The sequence below is a fragment of the Vidua chalybeata genome, chromosome 11 (assembly GCF_026979565.1).
Source record: "Vidua chalybeata isolate OUT-0048 chromosome 11, bVidCha1 merged haplotype, whole genome shotgun sequence".
NCBI lineage: Eukaryota > Metazoa > Chordata > Aves > Passeriformes > Viduidae > Vidua > Vidua chalybeata.
In genome coordinates this window covers 2943862-2956483 of record NC_071540.1, presented here as the reverse complement: position 1 = coordinate 2956483, position 12622 = coordinate 2943862, and the positions used below count along the sequence as shown (strand labels likewise).

Genomic DNA, 12622 nt, shown 5'->3' with positions numbered 1-12622 from the left:
CATAAATAAAAGGAAGTGTTGTGGATGTTTTGTTTTGCTTGTGTGTAAACTTTATAGCTAGAATATGAGTAAACATATTTTGTAAATTTTATTACCTTTTTGATATAAAAATAAATAACCTTAAACAAAGAAGGAGTGGAGACCTGCCAAGCCAGACTGGTTCAATAGGAGCTGCACTGACAAGGGAATCATTTTGTCCCAAGGATAAGGGGATGAAATTTTAAGCTTTCAGGATGGCAAAACCCCTACAGTAGGAGCTGTGTTTTACACAGGAGGCTCTAGAATTTAAAAGGAGACTCTTCTAAAAGGAAAGGAAAAATGAAAAACGCTATACATTTTTTGCTACCAGAACTGCTTCCTAGCTTAATGGGAAGGCTGCATGCAAACAGTTGCTGAGAAATAAGAACATGACAGGGTAACAGCAATTAGGAACATTTTAATGATCATTTAAAAAATCACAGGGAAATGATACCGAGTGTTAAGTAACTGAATATAACACAGACATCAAGAAATCACGCTTTTACTTTGCAATTAATCTTAGCAGTGAGTTCTAGGCTTAGCACTCTGATGCCAACATGGGAACTTCCAGTAGGCAGCAACACATAATTACTGCTGGGTGGGGATGAATCAACCACTTTCTGTCATGAAGCAAAGGAGAGACCCTCAGACCATCTGCCAAAGGTGGGTGGGTGGGTGGGTGAATAAGAGTGTTACTTTCTTGCTAGACTCCAATCAGGGCACCACACCTTTTGATTGTATCTCTGTAATAAGCAAACAACTCGAAATGATATTGTGTCACTCCAGGAGGGTGACCCAGCAAATCAGGTTTCACTAATGTAGGAGGACTGCAGTGCGCAGGTGCTCTCACTTGCCTTGGGACCCTGGAGTCCTCCTGGAGTTTCTTCCAATTAGCAAGACATGCCCGATGCTGCCTGCCTGAGTGTTCCTTCAGAGTCATCACCAGCCACTGCTGGGCTGCCTCTTTCCTCAAGTGCAATGCCATGGTTCACTTTCAGTCACAAAGGATGTGTCTGCTCTGCTGAGTCTTTCTGGTTGTGAAGGCCCCATGAATCCCCACCTGTGAGGCTGGCCCATCACGTACTGAGCAGTGTCCAGGAGTTTTGTTTTCCACAGCAAAGGGCGATTCAGGGGCTGTCACAGACCTGCCTTGGCTGGGAGCAGGTGCTGTGGCTGCAGCCAGGCCCCTGTGGCAGGAACACATCTCAAGCCACCCAGATGCAAGCCAGCTTGGCACACTAGTATTTGTTCTGCTTGGGTTCCACAGTCAGGCCTGGTGGCTTTTCAGCCATTCTTTCTTACCTTCTCTAACAGCACCACTGACCTCAGTCCTGACCACAGATACCTGTGAACCAAAGTTATAACTCGTGAAACCCAGCTGTTGTCTCTGAATTCAAACCACTCTAGGCCATTGTGCAAATGTGGTTTTTGGCAAATGCCTGGCCCTTTCTGTTGACTGAACTACTCGTGCTCTCTAGAAAGGACCATGCCTATCCCTAACATCCCATGCAGCTGACCTTATCCTTTCTTCCTGCTTATGATTCCCTTTTTCTCCAGCTATTTGAATCTTTGCCAGGGCCAGGACCTGGCACACCCTACTGTACTGTCCAGGCAGCCTCATTCCCCCGCTCTTCCCATCTCTTCCTTATAGGGCTCCTGCTCTGAAGTAACACAAAAACCACAGCAACAATGGCAGGAAATTGTCATTGGTGGTGGGGCTGAGAAGAAAGGGAGTCCCAAGAGAGGGAAAATAGGAGTGTCCTGCTTAGTTTGCTTCTGGGTTTGGCCTGCTCAGCAACTCCCTAACAAAAATTTCCTCAACCAACAGCACAGGCTCATGCTGAAGGTCTCACAAATTCAACACACGTAATCAACCCACTTACTCTGAAAGGGATTAGACAAAGAAGAGATGAAGATGTGTTACAAAAGATATCCACACATTTTTCCTGGAAATGTTATGGAGCAAATCCACAAAGGAGCCATGTCTAGATACAAGAAGGTAGCTAGTAACAGCCAGTATGTATCTCAGAGAGACAAATTGTACCTGACTGGTGTGGCTATCACCTGCACTGGAATGATGTGCTCAGTGGACAAGGTGGGGGAAGCAGTGGATGTCTCTTATTTTGTTCTAGCATGGTCTTTGGCACTGTCTTCCATATGGGCCAATCTAGGATGGCATTGACTGAATGGATGCACAACAACCTGGCTGAAAAAAAGCTCTCAGCTATCCTATAAGGCTTGAAGGATAATAATGAATGAGACATTCAACTGGTATTAACAGATGGCATTCTTCAAGTGACAACACTATGGCCAGTCTTCACCAGCAATCTGGATGACAGAAAATAATGGCTCCTCAGCAAGTCTGTGCAGGACACTGAACTGAGGTTCTATATCATTATGCTGGAGGACAAGGCAGCCATTCAGGTGGTCTTCCACAACCTGGAAGACAAGTGTGAAAGAAATCTGTTGAAATTCATCAAGGACAAAGGTAAAGTCTGCACCTGACACAGAATAAATCTGTTTGACAGTCAGCAGCATGACTTTGCAGTGCTAATGAGCAATGGCACCCTGGCCTGCATGACACAGGCTCACTGCAAAGCTCAACAGCACAAGAACAGAAGAAATTGCAATCAACATCATAGAAGAAATTTTTCAAAATAAGAGCAGTTGAACTCAAGCAGGTGCCCAGAGAGCTTTGTGAAATCTCCATCTTTGGAGATTTGAAAATGTAATGGACAAAGTCCTGAGTAGCTTAAGCTAATGTTGAGGTTAGCTCTGCTTTGAGGAGGTTGGTGTCCCTCCAGATGTCCCTTCCAACCAATATTATTTTGTGTCTGTTTTGTTGGGCTTTTTGTTTGTTTTTAACTGTTTTTAGCTGTTAACCAGGGAGATTAATCTGGAGTTAATGATTCCCCAGTAAGAATGGAAGTTATTACCACTATTGTGGTTACCTGCCAATTATTTATTTATAATATGAATTAATTCTGACTATGCATTACCAGTTCAAACAGTCAAGAGACTTCACTTCAGAGATTTTCTGTTTAAGGATCAAAGATACTAACTTTCTTTCTCAGATCTTAAAACTAAGCAGAAAAGAGGTCCTGCCTCCACATAGGAGTCAAATTTGCAAAAACCTCCTCAGTTCAGAGCTAGCAGAAGAAAGACTACTTCTCAGCTTTGCTTTGGCTATATGCAGCTCATTCTTGTGGTGGCAACTCAACATGTTGAGAGGCTTTCTAATGAAAACACATTCACACAGGCACACAAACACACTGGCACACACAGGCACACACACATACACACACACACTCCCTCTCTCACATACACACACACACACACAGAGTGTATAATATCACAGAGTAAAAAATTTAGAGTTTTAGAATATAGTAATATATATAAAGCACGATAGAAGTTTTAAGACAGAAGTTAGTCCTTCTTCTTTACCTTCTTCTTCCTTCTTCTTCATAAGTTTACGTAGTATTTTGTAATTAGACAGTTGCTTTCAGCTGCATCCCAGCCAACACACTGGGCTGTGCATTATTTGTGTGCAGCCATTGTCCAGCAGCCCAAGCTGCCTGAAGTTCAGGAAAATCACTGCTGCCATGACAAAACCACAACCAAAGTTGGTTGCTGAGTCTCAGCAGAACTATGCTGCAAACACTGAGGCATGGCACACCATACCTCCAAATGGCACTGCCTGCAATGCCAGCTGTGTCACCCACAAGTGGGCCAGAAAATTGAGATATATAGGATATATAGATAGACCAGATGGTCTCTGGAGAGACACAGGTCACTCCTGTGAGTCACAGACCCAAATTCTCCCCAGCCCCAAAGGCCCAGCCCTCAGCCCTTCTGTAAGCTTATTGTTGTCACAACAATGACGGATCTCAGAAAAGGCACCAGATTTATGCATTAATAAAAAATAAATGCAGATCTCTGCATTAATTGGGTTTTGTGACACCAACACAAAACCTGGGCCGAACAGAAAAAAAAAAAAAATAGAAGTACAACTCCAAATCTATTTAAAAGTATGTTCATAAACTAACAAGCAAAACCTCCTATTCAAACAAATCGTAGTTAGATCTTGGGTGACACCATGCTTGTCAAAGTTTAGCCAAGGAGCTTGCTTGGAGATACTTCTCCAGCCTTAACATAACACTACCAGCCTGGACAAGTGCTACTAGAAAACACCTCATTAAAATGCTGTTGTGGTATTTATGTATCAATAGTAATTTATATCATATCCATCATACACACTGACCTGGCAACAATCATCACAAAATTGGACTGCTTCTCCCGTGGCCCTTTTGGCTCAAATCCACTCCCCCACGTCCTCCACTCCCTTGCCACCAAAACTGCTTCCCACTGGGTATCTGCATGTCTTCAGCCTGGCAGAAGTGTCATTCTGAACAAGCTTCTCTCTGTCTGCAGTTATCCAGCCCTACAGCACCCCAAACATGCGGTGGGGTATCACAGATGCAACAGCCACATCAAGAGCCAGACACATCTGTGGTGCTCTGCAGGTAAGTTTGCTTGGGTGCAATCATCAGAGACACTACAGACCTTATCCCTGCAGTGGACAGGCAATTTGCTGGAGGGCCCAAGTGGCTTTGGAATGTACGAAGGATAATACCAGAGAAGCACATCTGCTGGTCACAGACACTAGTGCAACAGCCAGTGTGATAAAACACCCTTATAAGAAAGCACAGGGTGTGTCTTCTGTAGGGAAAAAAAAAAAAAAGGAAAAAGACTGGCCAAAAAAAGAGATGCTAGGTAACTAGGTAGCTGGGACTGCCAGGAGCAATGTGAAATCAGTTTACATTAGAGCAGGTTGCTCTTGATTTCTCTACAGCAGCTGTCATGCTTGGTAAGAATAAGAAGCTGGCAGTTACCATTCTGCAGCTCAGCACATGCAGCCCAGTGTCAAAAAATCTGAGCAAATGCAGTGGCTAGGATGGGACTTTTTTAAAAAAGCACGTAAGATGGTTACATAAATGAGTCTCCACTTCAGGAATCTGTGAGAACAATTGTTTCCCTCTAAGAGGAATTTGTTACTGGAGCACCTGATGTTTAACTGAAATCTGCACTTTGGATTGAAACACTGAATACATCCCCCTGCAGCTCATGGGCCTTTCCCACTATCTGGCCCCTTCAGTCTCCAACTCACTTTAAAACTTTCAAGCTCAGAAGATCTAGATTTGCACCTTCATGCATGCCCAGAGCTGCCCTAGTCCTGACAAGGCCAAGCAGCTCAGCCCAATTCACACCTATGCCTGATCAGGATCAAGAAAATAGGCGTTGCTTTGCTTAAATCCCCGGAGGGCTCTGATCAGGGATTATATGTTACCTGGTGACTGTTTCATGTAAAATGCATAAACAGTCCTGGCAGCAGAGTCCAGAATCTCCAACTCCCTTACAAATGCTGGCAGCAGTAGGCAGGACAGCCATGCTCACCTCACCCACTGGCACAGCGGGGTGGCTGCAGAGGAGCAGCTCCTCAGCAGAGCGCTGCCCCGGAATGTTCCACTCCCAGCCTTGTGGCTTCCGTGCTCTGCTAGAGGTGGCAGCTGAGAACAAACAGCCTCTGGAGAACAGTGACCCTGTTTGTCACTTCCTGGCTGCTGGTAATCCACATTTCAGATTAGATATTTGTGCTGTGACAGAAAGCTGCTTCCAGAAGTCTGGATCACTGCAGCAGTAGCATTTAAATCTTAAAATTTCCCCATTGATCACTCTGGTCACCATCCTGAATGTTTTTCTCCATGTGTGGAAGTGCCAGGCTTGCCTCAGGCATACTCAGGGATTCCTGGCTCTAAAACTGGGAGCTGGGCACTAGAAATAAGAAACACAGAGCTTAATACTGAGACATCAAAGTATGATATAACTTAAAAAACTTGCAATTGCATCTGCAAATGGATACACCACATCCTCAGCCTAGGCACTCAGGTCCTGGTGTTTGATGTGAGGCGTGTCATGAATTAACATGTGCTAAGTGAGAAAGCCAGTGGGAAAATCTGTACTGCTGCTATTGCTACAGGGAAACAAAGTCCTCCCCTACCCAAATTGTACATCAGCTTCCTCCCTAATAATGCTCTCTCCCTAACAACCAGTGGTGCATTTCTCTCATTCAGGACCATTGGAGGGGAGAGCAAACAGCTTTATTTCTTCTAAAAATGGGGGAAAGTTGCATTTATATCTTTAAATAGCAAAATTATTTCTGTGTCTGTTTGCATTGCTCATAGAAGAATTATTTTACCATAAAAATGCACAAATTATTGCATTTCTCTGAGGAAACATCCAACTTCCATCTGGACCAATTTCATGACGGTGTGCAGCTTGGTCTGCTTGGTTTCCATTTTAACTACAAAAATTATATTTGTGATGGTAGAAATTGATAATTCTGCCCTGGACCAAATACATAAAAATGCTTTGGAAAATGCTGTATCTTGCTTATAAATGCAAAGCAGAGGTTGTTTCAAAGTTTCACTTATTCAAGAACTCTTCTGTAGTGAATTTCCTGACTTGCTGCAGTACTGAGGACATTCCTTTGGAAACCATTCAGCACACCCACTACACACACCAAAAATGCCAGGACGGAGCCACAGGCCAAGCTGTTTCTCATAAATGCTCTCAGGCTTCCATCTGAGATGACATGATAAAGAGCAAAGCTATTCACATTGCTTTCATGCCATGATCTGGAGGCAAAACCTCTTTTTGATACCTCAGAAGAATGAAAAAAAGGAAGAGAAAGCTGGGAATAGGCTTCTGAATTATGCACTCCAGCCAAAGCGAGCTCCACCGTGACTTTATGACTAATGCCACAACTCATCTTTGGACTTCACTGCCTTTGCCATCACAGGCAATATTAGTGACTCCCCAGCTGGAGCAGCTACTGACTGGGCTCTACATCACCACAGCTGCTGCTCTAAGGAATTGGGCTCCTCCAGCACAAGGCAGAAGCAGAGCACAGTCATTGGTGGGTCCAAGCCCAAGACCACCATTAGCTACAGAGGGCTATGGATGCTGCAGGGGTGGAAAAAGAAAACAGCTTTCTCTGAGGCTGATGACTGCCAGGGTGCATGAAGCTCCAGCACACGAGCTGAGGAAGCAGGTGACTGTGCTGCTCCCCAGCAGTGCAGCTCACTTGGTCCAGCAATGGCAGTGCAGAGCTCTGATTCACTGCCCTGTGTGCAGGGCCACCCTGTGCAAATCAGTAACACCTTCAGGGAAAATTAACAGGTGGTCATGGGGAAAATTCCCAGGGTTTCTTCCTCCCCTCCTCTGTGATAATAGGCTACTTATGACTGTCTGAAACCACCTGCATTTTTTCCCAGGCATCCTGGCTACCAGTTAGAACAAAGTGTATATCTCTGCAGTGGTGTTGGCAGCACTGGACTCACTTTTCATTAAAAGCCTTACATTTGTGAGCAAGAGACTGTACAGTGCAGAAGCTCAGGGCCACGATGCCACAGAGGGGTGACATGGTAGTGATGAATAATACTCAGGCCTAGGTTCAGGGAATACTTAACATTTTCTAGCGAATCCCACTGCTTCAGGTAGTACATCCTGGTACCCCAGTTTTTCCACTGCTGTAAGGGAAAGAATTAAATCATTACCTGGTTCTTAGAGAAAGAGTGCATTGAATCAGTGTTGTTAAAGACTCCTGCAACTTGCTAGGCAACTTAGAAACAACAGATGTTACCCAGAACAAAGCACAGCATGAGGAAATAGCACACAATCCAAGGAAAGGAGCAGAAAAAGCTATCACCCTGGGTGTATACTGCTGCAGCAAATGTGTATCTCCTGTGTAAGGTGAATTTTCATGTGGCATCCCAGTTCTGCAAAGTCTGCCATCTAGTAACACTTACTGCTCTCCCTACCATGACATGTGATGTACAGCATGGCCACATACTCCTCCAGAGCAGCATGGAGGCACAGGATCTGGACTTTTTGTTGCCATCCTTCTAGCCTTGCTTAAGCTACAAGATATTTACCAAAATCCCCAGCTCAGCCAGACTTCATAAAAGTGAGCATCAATTTCGCTTAACTCCCTGTTTCTGACACCAGGATTTCTGGGATGAGCATCCTGCACACACAGGTCAGTTCAAGGATCTGTGAGCTGTACTGCTTGCACCTGAAACCCATCATGCAGGCACAGACACACAGGGCAGCACCAACAATGCCTGCTTCCCCAGGACACTGTGTGTCCTCTTTCCCCCTCTTCCTCCCTATCCTAGTGTCAAGAACACAGAACACAGTAAGGCAAACATGAGGACTCTGGGGCACCCAAAATATCCCTTTCCTGGCAGCAAAGAGCCACTGGTGCTGCCTCCTGATGTGTATGAGTACTCAGTTTCATGAATCTTCTTTTCTTCCCGCTACAAATACCCTTCAACATATCCCACATATGTTCTTATGTTCTTGTTCCATACTCTGTTCCTTCACATCAGAATCTGCTGCTCAGCCTCACTGTCTTCTGCTTGGTGCAGATGGGGAGCTTGGTACAAAGCTGTTCCTTCCTCTCCTGCTTGTCTGGCCAAGCCTTGGATGGAGGCAGGCCCTGCTCCCTCCATGACTACAGAGCTCAAGAAGATTCTGTTAAAGGTCTGGCTCTTGAAAGATGCTCTGACTTTGCAGCCAAACAGGACCTGCTCTGCAGAGACAACCTTTCCTCACCAAGCCCTCTCCCTTCCCCAGGGTTAACAGGCAGTTGGGACTGCTGGAGCAGGGGTTGTTGATCTGTTAAAGGATCATTGCCTTTCCAAACTGCATTTCAGGAAGGTAGGAATTGTAACCTGAAGTCTGCATGATTTCTGTGTCCAAAGGTGATCCTGTGTGTGTGTGTGCCTGTGTATGTGCCACCCTCCCTTGAGAAATAACCATGCCTGGGGCAGACCACCCTCGGGCAGTGGCACTGCGGGGCCACGCCAGCCGTGCCGTGCTGGCTGCACTTTGGTTATGGCTGCTACAGCCCTGTGTCCATCACATTCCCTGTTCTGAGGACTAGATATGTGCCTCAGGCCAGGCCAGTTGAAGGACAGGAGCACTAAGCTGAGAAGCTGTTGTTAGCTGGCAGGTGTCACCAGTATTACTTTTATGATCAGTGGGTCTAATGGCAAAACCCTTTCTAGGGAATCCTACTTACAGTCAGTAGATGAAACACAAAGGACAGACTCCATCTATTTTCCAGAATACTGTTTGGTATCTAAAGACAAGTGTTTCTTAGAAAATGACTGTTTGGGGGTTTTTTTTGCAAAAGACAATGACAGAACACGGGTCACAATGCATAAAGTGCACTTATGCTCACTCACTTGGAAGAAGGATGTGCTGGAGCACCCATGTTTGAATTTTAACTGTTGGCTGTGAGCCAGCTACAGAGGTGACGTAGGTGTTTTTTAAAATTATATTAGTAACTTAGTGGGGTGTCTGTAAGCAGGCCAGCTGCACCACAGCTCTTGACTGGCACAATTCCAGTGAAGATGCACAGGTCTGAGCCTAAAGGAGAATTTCCCAGGAGATAAATAATGCCCTATCTGATTCTTCAACCTTGATTGCCTACAGTGTCCTGAGACAAACACTGGAAGATATATGGAAAAGATTTTGTTGTTGCTGTTGTTGTTGTTGTTGTTGCTGTTGTACCCGGTTACAAACCCTCTCAATAGATTTGGAGATGTTGAAAATAATCTATGGGAATGTGGATCATTTTTAACTGGTATTTTAGTCCAGAACTGGAAATAATGGTGATGGAAGAAAAGCTAAGCCAGGCTGATTTGTTACAGTAAAGCTGTGCTGTACTTTAGATTACTTATTAACAAACAGCAAATGGGCCTCTGCCTTGACCTTTTTCATTTGAGCAAATATACTCTTCCTACCCCTTGTAAACAGAAGTTACTGGTAACTGAGTCACGTACCCCCTCACATCCCTGGAGTTAGTTTTTTTCATCTGTGGCAAGGATTTTAGTCAAATTGAATTTTGCCAGGCTCACCAAGGTTATTAGCAGTATTATTAGTCTTAATAATACAACAGTAATAATACTTATTGGGATCACCATAAGTCTGAAAACATCTAAGTACCTCACAAATATTAATTAAAAAAACTCCACAGGAGATCTGAGAAACCAGCAGAAATTGTTAGCTTTGCTTCAGAGCTGCAGAGCTGAAAACAGCCACCAGCAAGCAGAAGTGGCAGTTTGCTTGATGAATTTCAATTAATGGCTGTTCCCTTGGTGTCATGAAATGCCAGGTACACAGTGCCTCTGGCAACACTGCCAGGTTAAAAGCAGCAGCCCACAGCACAAATCTGAAGCAGCAGAAGTCAGTAGTAGGTTTGGGAACTGGAATCAAAAGGATAGGTTCTTCCACTGAGAGCTGGGTTTTCAGTAGCTGCCGTGCTTTTAGTGGGACTGCTGGACAAGCCCCAGGTATCCTGTGCCTTAGGATCCATGGTGAATGGCTCCTTTGGAATATCCCATTCTGCAGATCTTCAGTGAAGCTGAAGATCAAGAACATGCCTGCAAATCTGCAAATGTCCCAACAAGTCATGGTTATCCACTCCTTTGGCAGCTTTTATGTTAAAATTTTTGAATGAAGGAGGCAAACTCTGACAGCCACACGGAACTCCTCTGCAAAGCTGACTACTTTTCCTACCTAATTATTTCCCTGACTTGTCTCTACTGGTATGAAACCTCCAGTGGTGGCCGAAACATGACAATAGCACCAAGAAGTTTGGAGAATTCATCTTGATTTTAAGTTAATTTATCCTGCAGATATCACCCAAATCCATTTTGTCAAGGAAAACATCAGGTATTTGATTAACAAGGTGAAAGCTTCATCTAGATTCTTAACTGGTGATGTCTAACAGATTTTGCAGCATGGGGTAATTACTTGTACTAATTGCAGACTCCTCTAAGGTACATTATGCCACAGCATTTTGATGACTGGATGTACAATTTAGAGGAGTAATTTTTTTGTTTTGTTTTGTTGATTTGTTCAAAAAACTAATCATTTGTAGGCATAGAAAGGACACAGACAAAGTCAATCTGGACACAGACAAAGTCAATCTTCACTTGAAGTCAGAAGGACAAAGTCCTAAGAACAACAGCCTCACAAGTGAGAGATCCAGGTGCAGTTTCTCACTCTGACACAGACTGCCCATGTGATCTTGAGCATGTCACAAAAGTTGTCTGTCCCCAGTCGTAAAATTAGGATAACAGTAGTTAGTTCACATCAAAACAGTACAAAAAAGAGTTTGCCTACACTGAGTCTTTACCCATCAGTGTCTTCTAAGACAAAATGCATTGTGGCCAGACTGATTCAATTTTCTTGTCTGTGATACCATCATTCATCTTTGACAGGTGGGCAATTTCTTACTCTGTCACTGTGCTCACTCCCTGTGCTCTACACCCTGAGACATTCTCTGAGCACCTCTTCTCTGGAAAGGTGGATGCTCTGACCTCACCATCAAATCCATCCAATTTACTCCATTTAATTTCCCCAAGTTCTTTAGAAAGCTCTCCACCTTTGCAATGAATTTAAAGCATCTCATTTGTTGACGATACATCCTTATGTTTCACATGATCCTTTACATCCCCTGTGATACCTACTCCAATTGCTCCTTGCAATAAAGACACTGGTCCCACGGCTGAAATTCTGTGAGGTCTTGGTTTTGCAGGCATGGCTGAGTTCATTTTCCTCCACTTCCCTGTGTCTCAGCTGCCCCAGCCTCAGCAGTTCCTTTGCACAAACACACTGGTGCCACAGAATGTTTGCCATGTGATGCCTACTAACTTAAATGAGAAACCCATAGCTGCCATCCCAACACAGTGCTTTGAACATCTGGGCTCTGTGTTTCATCCAGATAGACAGTCTGTAAAAAGTATGGCAAACAATTCAGGCTTGACCAGCTTTCCCCACCCTCGTGTTATTCTAGAGCAGAAGCAGCTTCTGGGCTTACACTCAGGCAGGAATGGAAGTGATGCTGCATCCCTCTGGGAGCCCTGCTAGCCAGCAGGTCCTAGAAGACACAACCCAAGCAAAGGTGGGGGTCCTCTGCACACCCCACTGGTCTTGCACTCTCCAGGCATAACATTTGGCAAACATCAAAGAGGGGCAGAAGGGTGAGGAAGAATCCCACCCTCACCCTCCCACCCCCTCCCCCCAAGCTTGGCAGGAGTTTTGGGATTTTCTGCAGGGTAAGGCAGCACTGTCCAGTTACACGCCCTTGGCTGCACATTCACAGAGACACAGAATTACACAGAGCTTTCTGAAGAGCTTTTGTGACTGTGACAGAAAAAAAAAATAAGCAAACGCAGGATGAAGGGAAGGATGCTGGAGTCTGCTGACAGCCTGAGAGGACACGTTTGCATGGGAGAACTTCCTGTTCACAGGCTGGGGACAGCTATGTATAACCTCCACTTGCTAAGGGCAGAGGCTCTTTGGATTTGTGTAGACCCCACTTTCTCCTAGCTCTGTCTCACCCAGCTGTGGGCTGGCCTTCACTGCTGGCCCTATTTCCCTCCCACAGCAGGGAAGGACAGACAATCCCACAAGCAGACAACAGCACCATAATGTGGGACTACAGTAAGGAAGTGAGCTGCTGAGGTCC

General features: G+C 44.9%; 1 long non-coding RNA gene across 1 annotated transcript in view; it reads right to left on the bottom strand.

The window, feature by feature from the left end:
• Positions 1–464: 464 nt before the first annotated feature.
• Positions 465–12622, bottom strand: part of LOC128793571 (uncharacterized) — a 25169-nt gene continuing 13011 nt past the window's right edge. The window contains exon 4 of the long non-coding RNA XR_008432835.1: positions 465–2457. This is a non-coding gene — a long non-coding RNA (uncharacterized LOC128793571). The remainder of the gene's footprint in view (positions 2458–12622) is intronic.